The sequence below is a fragment of the Falco cherrug genome, chromosome 2 (assembly GCF_023634085.1).
Source record: "Falco cherrug isolate bFalChe1 chromosome 2, bFalChe1.pri, whole genome shotgun sequence".
NCBI lineage: Eukaryota > Metazoa > Chordata > Aves > Falconiformes > Falconidae > Falco > Falco cherrug.
In genome coordinates this window covers 96983598-96991286 of record NC_073698.1, presented here as the reverse complement: position 1 = coordinate 96991286, position 7689 = coordinate 96983598, and the positions used below count along the sequence as shown (strand labels likewise).

Below are 7689 nucleotides of genomic sequence, written 5' to 3'. Positions count from 1 at the left end.
GCTGCCCGCGGCGCGGTGGGGGAGCAGCCGCCGTGCCGTGCCGTGCCGTGCCGTGCCGTGCGGGGAGGGCAGCCCGGCCCGGGGAGCGTGCCCCGCCGCGCCCTGCCCGCCTCGGCGTGCGGACCAGGCGCCGCGGTAGCCGACAGCGATGCGTGTGCCTTGTTCGCCTGCGTGCGGGCTCTGACAATGCGGTCCCGTGCCGGCCCGGCCCCGCAGAGCCAGGCGTGAGGCGCCGCTCCGTGCGCCTCCCCGGCCCCAAACTTAGCCGTGATAAGTAACAGTGCCGGTAATAACGGCCGGCGGGAGCAGGGCCCGGAGCGCCCGCCGGCGCCGTCCGTGCGGGGGGAGGGCAGCGAGCGGGGCCCTGCGGCGGGCGGCCGGGCTCGCCCAAGGTGAACGCGGGGCTGCCCCCTCCGTGCCCGTGCCTGCGTGCCCGCCCGCCCTGCCGCCGGGCGCCTGTGGCGGGGGCGGCGCAGGGCGTTGCGGCCCGGCAGCACCGAGCGCGCCGGGCGGCGGGAGTTACCTGAGGGCACCCGGGGGGCGTTGGCGGCGCCGGGGCCGCCCGCGGTGCCTGAAGTTGCGCGTCTGCCTGCGCGCGTGGGGCTGCGCCGGACCCGGGTGGGGGAGGGCGCGGCGGGTTAGCCCCCCACCCCGGCCCTCATCGCCCCGCCGGGCCCCGCAGCTCGCCCCCCGGTGTCCCCCTCACGCCGCCCGCCCTCCCCTCCCTCCCGCCCGCCCGGAGGTGGCGGCGGCGGCGGCGGCGGGCCCCGGGCGCGGCCGGCTCCCCTCAGCGCCGCTCCCGCCGCCGCCGCGCGCCCGCACCGGCCCCGCCACTTGCCCGCCGCCGGCGGAGCCGCGCCGAGCGGCGGCACCTCCTGACCGCCATTCCGCCCCAAAACTTTCCGTTTTCCCCTTCCCACTCTCCGGGACTTCCTTGTGCCGCCTGTGCGCGCGGTGGGGGAGGAGGAGGCGTGTGCGGCGGCGGCGGCGGCGAGGGGGATTTACAGTCTCCTCGCAGGCTGGCCGGGACCCCGGGGGAAGAGGAGTTGCACCATGCGCGGCAAGTGAGGGAAAGTCTCCGCCAGCGCCGCCCGCAGAAGTTGAGGCTTTCCCCCGCCGCCCGCGGGAGCGGGAGCTGTGCCTTTAACGCCCGCTGAGCGAGGTGAGTTTCCGAGGCGGATTATTCATCCTGGGGACCCTTTTTTTTTTTTCTTCCTCTTTTTTTTTTTTCTTTCTTTTTTTTTTTTTTTTTCCCCTTGTACGCGCGCCGAGGTGACAAACGTCCTTCTTGGCGCAGCCCCCCGAGCCGAGCCGGGGGCCGGCGGGCCCGGCCTCCCCTCTGCAGCCCGCCCGGGCTCGGCGGGCTGGCCCGCCGCGGGGGTGGGGTGGGGGTCGCGCAGCCCCTGCCTGCTGTGACGAAGTTTTTTGAACCCGGGCGTTTTGGGGTCTTGTGTGGTGTGTTTTGTGGGAGCGCTGGGCCGAGGCGGTGTGCCTGGGGCTGCCGTTTCGGCAGCGGGTGTGCTCTCATCTGCCCCCCAGCAGACCCACCGGGGGGGGGGGAGGGGGGCAGTTTCTGGAGCGGCCTCCTACTTCTGAGATAGTATTTTGATGTATTTTTTTTCCTAAAAAAAAAAAGAAAAAAAGTGCTCGGGGGGGCGGGGGGGGGAGGGAAATGCGAGGTATTCACGCTCAAGTGTGGAGTTTGCAGAGCTCGGGTGGGGGAGGGGATCCCATTCATCGCCAGGGCTTGAATCGGCAGCGGGCGGAGGGGCCGATCGCTCCCGTACATCGAAGTTTACTTCCAAGTAGGTAAACAAGTTACCCCCCGCCTCGCCCCCCGCCGCCCCCGGTGATGCCCGCCGCCGCCAGCCCGGGTACCAGCGCTGCGGGCGGGCGGAGGGGCGGCGGTGCTGCCGGGGGGACCGGGGCCGGGGCCGGGCGCTGCGGGGCTGCAGACCTGTTGCACACCAGTTCAGGTCCCGGGCCGGCGTGCCCGGCGGCGGGGCCGTTTCTGCCGGGGAAGGGCCCGGCGGCGGGGCGGCGGGTGCAGCCGCCGCCGGGCGGGAAGGTGGTGGACACCTTTCCCTCAGCTGCTGTCATCGCGCGGAGCCTGTGCCCCATTTTGTGGCGCTGGTTTATTCTCCGCGGTTGGGCTGATGTTTCGGTTCGGTGCGGTGTGCGGCTAAACATCGGTGTGGTGTGATGTAAAGGGAATGACCCTTGACCTGTTTAATTATATGTTGTTGGGTTCTCGAGTAGACATCCTGCTCGGAACAAAAAGGGGAAAAAACACAAAGCCACACCCTAAAAGTTAGGCTTGCATCTTAATTTCTCGAAGTCGGTGTTTAGGCTGAATAAAGGCTTTCCTTTATGTTGTCTTTAACATGTCTCTTGCTGTTCTCCACGAGGATTTGTATGGCGTTTTTCCTTTTCTTGATGCACAAGTCTTAAAGTGTGTGTGTGGTGTGTCTGTGTGTTGGTGGGGGAGGGGAAGCGGTCTGTTTGGTGGAGCTTATTGAGTGTTTCGCGAAAAAAGAAAATATTGCAGCACAATGTTGCAGAAAACTGAAGTACTCCATTGAAAAGAGCACTCCTCAAGTGATGATTTCAGTAAAATGGCGTGTAAAATTTCAAGACTGGTATTTTAGGCTAATAGTGTGAAAATAAATACATTGTGCCAGAGGGAAATCTGATTGTAGGTAATAAATACAGGATCTTTACTCATGACAAATATTGCATCTTTCTTCCTTAGCCCATTTATTAGCGATCCTTTAACTGAGACTGTTCGTGTGGCATGTACAAGATTTAACATTATATACCTTGCTTACCATGTGACTGCACATGCTGGATTTAGGCCTTCTCCTGTCCTACAGTTGGTGTGTTGTCATATGCAAAGACAGGCAGGTCTTGAAGTGAATATATTCATCCTGTAATAGATGTTGTTGGCAAGAGAGCAGGATTGTCGTAGTATGTTTCCATGATGGTTTGTGTATTTTTTTGTTTTGGTTTTCTATTTTTCTTTTTCTGTTGTTTGTTAAAACAATTACAGATAATAATTGCAACCTTTCAACAACAGTGGTAGTAGAAAAGGGAAGCTTTCCCGCAGAAGGTTAGTAGAAGGAGTGGGATGAAAAAGGAAAATGACGGGGGGAGGATGCTATTACACTAAAAATATGTTAAACCTTTCTTGGGCTACATGCAATAATGCTAAAACTGGTAGAGATTTGAGCAGTGCTGCTGTAGGCGTCTCTAACACCTTCAATGAGCTAAGCAACAACCAAAGTGTTTTTGTCTCCCTCCACTAAGATGAAAAAGTGTGTTTCAGAAGCAGAGGATTAAAAATTACACATATGTGTAAACACTGATAACTACACAACTGTCCAAGTCTTACAGAGCAAAAAACCCACCCCTCTGCAAAATATATCTGTCATCTGAATACATCTTCTGCCCTTCCCCCACCTAATTAAGTAACATAACTACAATGTCCTCTGCCATGCCACTCACTGCTGTGAGTTGTGTTACGCGTTCTTTTCAGTGGGTGGCAGGTATTTTCCGCAGTAAGAGTACTGGAAGAGCAAAACCAAATGAAAACCTTAATAGGGAAGGGGAACACATGTCTGCATCTGGAATTGTCAGGCATCTGCGCCACCAGTTCGCCCAGTTTTGGTCCCAGTCATTGATTAACAGCTGGGCTTTTCCCACTTGTGTGATGATGGGGCCAGAAGTAGACCTGTTGTCCAGTTGGTGTGTCTAATGTGCCATGCCTCCTGGAGGGGCTTCCTGAACAGAGACTCCTCCAGCAGCAGCAGTCATTGAAGGCCTACTTGCCTGAGCATGGAAGGAGTAGAGGAGAATGCCCTTCCATACGAATGGGATATTGTTTCTCGGTAGCTAAGTCGGCAGTGTGATACACTTAGGATTTAGTGATACGCTGAATTTGGCTCATTGTGGAGATGAGGCTGGAAGGCCTATCCCAGGGCTCGGCCTGGCAATCTCTGTAGGTAGTGTCTAGGTGCGTGTTTTGGTGCCATTAGCTCTGGCTGTTTTCTGTTGCTGCTGTCAGAGTCCAGTGTTAGAATTCATGCTGTAGTCAGCATTAAACTGATGTTGTTTATATTTTAGTAGTGCCAAGCAGCCCCCATTTAGATCAGGGCCATTTTGTGGGTATATGGTAGATGATGGTTCTTGCCTTGAAAAGGCTGTAATGTAAGTGAGGGAGACAAAAAAGCCAGGAGGGTAGGTACATGGTGGAAAATACTGACTCAGGGGAACAGCAGCAGATTGCAGTGCCTTATCTGCAGGACGACGGTGTGACCTCAGCTGGTAGGAGAGAGGAGAGTTGTTAACACCTGGCAGCGCTGCTGCCGTAAATCTTGCTGCTCTGCGCAGAAGAGGGTGCGGGCATCGTGTGGACCATACCCTGGATCCTCTTTCCTATTACTCTTTTAATACTTTTTAGTATTATTTCAGATTATGTACATCAGCTTGCCTATAAAATGATCAGGTTTTGTAACTCTTGAGGGCAGATTCTTTTTTTTTCATAATCTTCATTATGAGGCAAGATGGAAGTAATTTTGTAAACTTTTTTTCAGCTGCTAAATTAAACTCCATTCCCTCTTCCCTTCCCTCATCTTGCCTATTTTTAGTTAGGCGGAAATAGCTGACCTCTTTACAGCAAGAACCCAGACCCCCTGGGTGCCATTTATAGGTTTCTACCAAATGGCTTACTTGGACAAGTTGGTTGAAATTAAATAAAAACATTGAAACTACAGCGTTACATAGGAGTAACAGCCTTCCTGTCAATACAGAATCTGTCATTTAAATGATACTGAAACAAACATCCAAAGGTGAAAAATGGGTTTTAGGTTATTTTTCTTTTCTTTGGTAGACAAGAGAATATTTCAGAGGTTCTTTTGTTTGGTTGTTGTTGGTTTTGGTTTGTTTGTTTGGTTTTTTTTTTTTGGTAGTTGTCTGGTTGTTAATGTAAGGGAATTTCATTTAAGAATGTTTTACAAACACAAGGAGCCCACTGAAGTTAGGCCTGTGTAAAACCTAGGGGGAATCATAGGAGGATCTTCAATCTCATTAGAAAAGGTCATCGTTTCTTACCAGTTTTTGCCTTTTGTAGAGAACTTACCCTAGATTTAGAGATTTAGAAATTACAGTTACTCATGTTTACTAATTCCATAGAAATATAAAATTGCTTCTGCTAGCTTAACTGAGAGCAGGTTTAACTATGGATACATGACCGTTTGTGAAGCTGAAGGGGCACAAGTTTCTTGCATTGCTTTTTTTGTGCATATTTGTATTTAGTTTAATTGATACTGATGCCTTAAAAATATTGGACTGTAGCAGCAGGTATTGGATTTCTTCACTTGTTGTTTGAGAAGAGTATATGGGTGTATGTGCAGTCTGTACGTTGCCTCTGTAATCCTCTATTTGCGTCCCAACCGCTAGTCCCTTTCTTTACCCTGGATTACTAGTACGGCTGCCATAGGAAAAGGGGCTTGGGGTTAGGCACATGTGATGATTTGGCTTCCATGATTTTTATAATCTTGTCTTTATGCAGTAAAAGGGGCATCACACTGTGTAACCCCATTTCTTGACCTTCTCTGTTTGTGTTATAGACAATCGATACATTTCTGGTTGTCCTATTTAAATTGGAGTGCATGTAAAGATTCATAATTTTATATGAAGTTACAATGGAATTTTATGCCAAGAACCTTATAGTATCCATGCAATACAAAATCATGGCAATAGTACTGTGTTATGAAGAAGCGGTTATTTTAATATTTTACCTAAGTGCATTGTGTAAATACAGATTGGCTTGGGTGTTGAATCTTACTCATTTACTATGAGAAGTTACACAGTACACCGAACACATGGACGCAGCAGTGCTTCTTGATTCTTAGATGACATGACTTGTGGCCTATTTATGAACAGACAAGTAACATTAATAATGTGTAGTATTGTGTATATATATACACTCATCAAAATACTTTTACCTAATTAAGTGCTGAGCTTTATTGACTCTTTGCCATTGGAGGGTAAACCAAGGCTTTTTAGAAAGCAGTGTTCTCCATTAATATGTAACGGTTGCTGTATACATCGCTTCACTGCCGTTCAAAATGTGGTTGCATTTACTGACCTAAATTTCATTTAAGCTCCTAAGTCTTAGCTTCAGTGTAACCTCTTACTACTATGTAGTGGGTTTAGAATGCATTTTGTTACGTAAAATCAGAATTTTGTTAGGCGGAAATATGTGGTAACATCAAATGTGATTTTAATTTTTTTCCCCTGTTGAAACACAACTTTCCCATACCTGCAAAAAATTACTGATGGAGCAAATAAGCAACGTTTTTCTCTTAGGCTTTAATAATACTTGGAAAATATCCTTTGACATTATCTTCAAGAAAACAAAGAGGATTTTCTTTTGGTGGATAGAATCCCTTTGTCATTCTTCAGAATAATACATTTATTGTGCTCCTTTTTGAAGGCAGCAAACTGCACTGGATGCAGCACTTTGTCTTCTGCTGTATTTTGCTGTGTAGCACTATCAGCTCTTCATTAATCCTCTGCCATTGAATGAAGACTGCAGAATATTCTCCGTGGTTCAAGAGTGAAGCCAGCTATTTATGATTTATATTTCTTAACAGAATAATCATGTTATAATAGCACTGCTGAAAGGAAGCTGTTGCATTGCTGTGATTAACACCTATACAGCTGTTGTGTTTCATGCTTAGAAGTGTCCACTGATGAGTTTGTGCCAATTTGAACACAACCCTGTAGCCTACGGCAAAAATCGTTAGAAAGTTACCTTTCCAAAAGAACTGACCCTCACAGTTTACGGTTAATATATACATGAGATTTTTATAAAGTGAAGTAAAAATACAGATTGTTTTTGCAAATCCATGTGCGTTTGGAATTTAAAGTTAGGAATTTTTATAACCATATGATAGTACCAGTGTCAATTAGATGCTACAAGTTGCTTGTTGTCTGTGCCAGTGGGTTTAGCATAGTTGCTTCTGGCAGAGGGTATGTGTGCATCCAGAGACCCGTTAGTATTAAGGCTTATGTTAGCACACAGTCTCAGCTGGAATTGTTGACCAGTAATCAGTTTCACAAATATTGTTTAAATAAGCTACCCTAGTGCCCCTGTGTGTGTGCATGTGCATGTAGGTATATGTACATAGATAGCCTTAAGGTAGTCCAAAAAGTAGCTTTGGAGAAAAAAGGAGTCACCCTGGGGTGGGAGAATGGTGTGGGAAGACAATGGATAGGCTCTCAAACCCTAGACTAGGATATGCTCAGGTTTCAAGCTCCAGTCAGCAGCACCTGAGGTGGTACAGAGCCAGTGAAATGAAGGTAGGACTGGGCCAGGCTGGGTGTCAGTTTTTGGGAGAAGACAGAGGTGCAGCACACTTTAATTATGTGCTTCCTGAAATGTGGCAAAGTCAGGAGTGGTTACTGTGCTTGTACATCTCACTGAGCATGGTGAGATCAGGCGGTCACAACTGGGGTATACCATATGTGGCTGAGGGATGCGCTGCAAACTTCAAAATGATAGTATCTTCATTGCCCCACCCTGCCCCCTTTTGTTTTTTATTCTGATTGGGTTTTGGTTGCTCTTAAAAGTATTATTTAAACCCTGATCTCAACAGAGAGATTGAGGCAAAATTACCCCCTCCC

At 49.3% G+C, this 7689-nt stretch overlaps 1 protein-coding gene across 4 annotated transcripts in view; it reads left to right on the top strand.

Moving 5' to 3' along the window:
• Positions 1-23: 23 nt before the first annotated feature.
• TBL1X (transducin beta like 1 X-linked) overlaps positions 24-7689 on the top strand; it is a 199908-nt gene continuing 192242 nt past the window's right edge. For 2 of the 4 annotated variants that reach the window (XM_055703300.1, XM_055703298.1), the window contains exon 1: positions 25-1162. The gene's annotated coding sequence lies outside the window, so the exon portion shown is untranslated. Of the gene's footprint in view, positions 1163-1747; positions 1806-7689 lie in introns of those variants that run through there. The other 2 variants (XM_055703302.1, XM_055703299.1) reach the window with 2 other exon arrangements.